General features: G+C 37.4%; 1 non-coding gene across 1 annotated transcript; it reads left to right on the forward strand.

Moving 5' to 3' along the window:
- The first annotated feature begins 234 nt into the window (after positions 1 to 234).
- LOC124460798 lies at positions 235 to 4,156 on the forward strand. The gene has a single exon (XR_006954795.1). It is a non-coding gene; the product is annotated as a large subunit ribosomal RNA (ribosomal RNA).
- Positions 4,157 to 4,382: the final 226 nt, after the last annotated feature.

The following is a 4,382-nucleotide window of genomic DNA, read 5'->3' on the forward strand; positions in this document are numbered from 1 at the left end:
ATTGAAACACATTGGCTCACATATGTATGAGAAAAACGAAGATGTATAATTTTCTTTTTCAAATCAAATGATACTGAGGAATGTCTAGCATAAAAAATATTAAATTTTAATCTAGAATTGCCTCTTATTAATGATATGAAATGAAAAAATAATTGTGTCATAATATTATTCTTCACTTAAAGTAAAAATTAACAATGGTTTTAATATATTAAATAATATATTTGTGTGTATATACAACCTCAACTCATATGGGACTACCCCTGAATTTAAGCATATTAATTAGGGGAGGAAAAGAAACTAACAAGGATTTTCTTAGTAGCGGCGAGCGAAAAGAAAATAGTTCAGCACTAAGTCACTTTGTCTTTATGGCAAATGTGAGATGCAGTGTATGGAGCATCAATATTCTAGTATGAGAAATTAATGATTTAAGTCCTTCTTAAATGAGGCCATTTACCCATAGAGGGTGCCAGGCCCGTATAACGTTAATGATTACTAGATGGTGTTTCCAAAGAGTCGTGTTGCTTGATAGTGCAGCACTAAGTGGGTGGTAAACTCCATCTAAAACTAAATATAACCATGAGACCGATAGTAAACAAGTACCGTGAGGGAAAGTTGAAAAGAACTCTGAATAGAGAGTTAAATAGTACGTGAAACTGCTTAGAGGTTAAGCCCGATGAACCTGAATATCCATTATGGAAAATTCATCATTAGAGTTTTAATATTTTAATAATATTATAATAATAGTGTGCATTTTTTCCATATAAGGACATTGTAATCTATTAACATAAACCAAATTTATCATAAAATATGACTTATAGTTTATTTAAATTATTTTGCTTGCATTTTAACATAGAATAAATGTCATTAATTTGATAAAGTGTTGATAGATTTATATGAATACAGTGCGTTAATTTTTCGGAATTATATAATAGCATGATTATCATTGATTTTCTGTGTTTATTATATGCACTTGTATGATTAACAATGCGAAAGATTCAGGATACCTTCGGGACCCGTCTTGAAACACGGACCAAGGAGTCTAACATATGTGCAAGTTATTGGGATATAAACCTAATAGCATAATTAACTTGACTAATAATGGGATTAGTTTTTTAACTATTTATAGATAATTAACACAATCCCGGGGCGTTCTATATAGTTATGTATAATGATATTTATATTATTTATACCTCTAACTGGAACGTACCTTGAGCATATATGCTGTGACCCGAAAGATGGTGAACTATACTTGATCAGGTTGAAGTCAGGGGAAACCCTGATGGAAGACCGAAACAGTTCTGACGTGCAAATCGATTGTCAGAATTGAGTATAGGGGCGAAAGACCAATCGAACCATCTAGTAGCTGGTTCCTTCCGAAGTTTCCCTCAGGATAGCTGGTGCATTTAAATGTTATATAAAATAATCTTATCTGGTAAAGCGAATGATTAGAGGCCTTAGGGTCGAAACGATCTTAACCTATTCTCAAACTTTAAATGGGTAAGAACCTTAACTTTCTTGATATGAAGTTTAAGGTTATGATATATTGTGCCCAGTGGGCCACTTTTGGTAAGCAGAACTGGCGCTGTGGGATGAACCAAACGTAATGTTACGGTGCCCAAATTAACAACTCATACAGAAACCATGAAAGGCGTTGGTTGCTTAAAACAGCAGGACGGTGATCATGGAAGTCGAAATCCGCTAAGGAGTGTGTAACAACTCACCTGCCGAAGCAACTAGCCCTTAAAATGGATGGCGCTTAAGTTGTATACCTATACATTACCGCTAAAGTAGATGATTTATATTATTTATAATATAAATTTTGAAACTTTAGTGAGTAGGAAGGTACAATGGTGTGCTTAGAAGTGTTTGGCGTAAGCCTGCATGGAGCCGCCATTGGTACAGATCTTGGTGGTAGTAGCAAATAATCGAATGAGACCTTGGAGGACTGAAGTGGAGAAGGGTTTCGTGTGAACAGTGGTTGATCACGAGTTAGTCGGTCCTAAGTTCAAGGCGAAAGCCGAAAATTTTCAAGTTTTAAAAATGTCAAATGAAATAATAAATAATAAAACACTTGAATAATTTTGAACGAAAGGGAATACGGTTCCAATTCCGTAACCTGTTGAGTATCCGTTTGTTATTAAATATGGGCCTCGTGCTCATCCTGGCAACAGGAACGACCATAAAGAAGCCGTCGAGAGGTATCGGAAGAGTTTTCTTTTCTGTTTTATAGCCGTACTACCATGGAAGTCTTTCGCAGAGAGATATGGTAGATGGGCTAGAAGAGCATGACATATACTGTTGTGTCGATATTTTCTCCTCGGACCTTGAAAATTTATGGTGGGGATACGCAAACTTCTCAACAGGCCGTACCAATATCCGCAGCTGGTCTCCAAGGTGAAGAGTCTCTAGTCGATAGAATAATGTAGGTAAGGGAAGTCGGCAAATTAGATCCGTAACTTCGGGATAAGGATTGGCTCTGAAGATTGAGATAGTCGGGCTTGATTGGGAAACAATAACATGGTTTATGTGCTCGTTCTGGGTAAATAGAGTTTCTATCATTTATGATAGTTATTTGTTCCCCGGATAGTTAGTTACGTAGCCAATTGTGGAACTTTCTTGCTAAAATTTTTAAGAATACTAATTTTTAATTAGTTCTTTTAAATTATAACGATTATCAATTAACAATCAATTCAGAACTGGCACGGACTTGGGGAATCCGACTGTCTAATTAAAACAAAGCATTGTGATGGCCCTAGCGGGTGTTGACACAATGTGATTTCTGCCCAGTGCTCTGAATGTCAAAGTGAAGAAATTCAAGTAAGCGCGGGTCAACGGCGGGAGTAACTATGACTCTCTTAGGCCAAATGTCTTGCCTGTAATCTAATGTAAGTCGATCAGTCGACTCGAACTCTGGTGTTTCTGGTGCTGTGATTCCTAGTCCTAGTTCTTCAGTAGCTAATTCGAGCGGCAAGCAACCTTGGGTTACGGCTTGAGCAAGAAGCGTTGGAAGAATCATAATATAGTCTGGAGCAATACTATCCTTAGCGACTTAGTCTGGAGACAAGAGAGAGCTATAGCAGTGTAAATCTGGGAGAATTCCTGTGATATCGCCCTTAATACTATACTCGTGTTCCTTACTTACAAAATGGAACTGTATCATTTCAGCATTAACGGATAATTATATATCTTATGGTATGGGTTTTGATGCAAGCTTTTGATCAAAGTATCACGAGTTTTTATATAATCGAAACAATTCTTTATGAGAGAGTGCATTATGTATTTAATTGAAATATTGGTATAACTCCAATTACTCAGGTATGATCCAATTCAAGGACTTGCCAGTAAGTTTGACTCGGCGGACACCCAAATAATAACGGAGGGCCAAGCCAGCTCCAGTCGGACAGAAACCACACATAGAGCAAAAGGGCAATGCTGACTTGATCTCCGGTGTTCAGTACACACAGGGACAGCAAAAGCTCGCCTATCGATCCTTTTGGTTTAAAGAGTTTTTAACAAGAGGTGTCAGAAAAGTTACCATAGGGATAACTGGCTTGTGGCGGCCAAGCGTTCATAGCGACGTCGCTTTTTGATCCTTCGATGTCGGCTCTTCCTATCATTGTGAAGCAAAATTCACCAAGCGTTGGATTGTTCACCCATGCAAGGGAACGTGAGCTGGGTTTAGACCGTCGTGAGACAGGTTAGTTTTACCCTACTAATGACAAAACGTTGTTGCGACAGCATTCCTGCGTAGTACGAGAGGAACCGCAGGTACGGACCAATGGCACAATACTTGTTCGAGCGAACAGTGGTATGACGCTACGTCCGTTGGATTATGCCTGAACGCCTCTAAGGTCGTATCCGTGCTGGACTGCAATGATAAATAAGGGGCAATTTGCATTGTATGGCTTCTAAACCATTAAAAGTTTATTTTATAAACGACAATGGATGTGATGCCAATGTTATTTGTAACATAGTAAATTGGGAGGATCTTCGATCACCTGATGCCGCGCTAGTTACTTATTAAAACATTATTTAATACAATGACAAAGCCTAGAATCAATTGTAAACGACTTTTGTAACAGGCAAGGTGTTGTAAGTGGTTGAGCAGCTGCCATACTGCGATCCACTGAAGCTTATCCTTTGCTTGATGATTCGATTTTTTTAAATTGCTGATGTACTATTATTATATGGAAGAGTATTTCATATAATAATAAGTCCATTTCTATCCTCTTTTTTTTTAGGTAGCCAAATGTATCGTCATTTCTTTAGTGACGCAATGAATGTACTTTAAGAGATTCCTACTCTTCATGTTTAAATGGGTGAAAAAAAAAGTTATATATATATATAAGTTAAAAGAACGAATACGGCGTTTCAAACTGTGT

Source organism: Drosophila willistoni, unplaced genomic scaffold, assembly GCF_018902025.1.
Source record: "Drosophila willistoni isolate 14030-0811.24 unplaced genomic scaffold, UCI_dwil_1.1 Seg115.1, whole genome shotgun sequence".
NCBI classification, from domain to species: domain Eukaryota; kingdom Metazoa; phylum Arthropoda; class Insecta; order Diptera; family Drosophilidae; genus Drosophila; species Drosophila willistoni.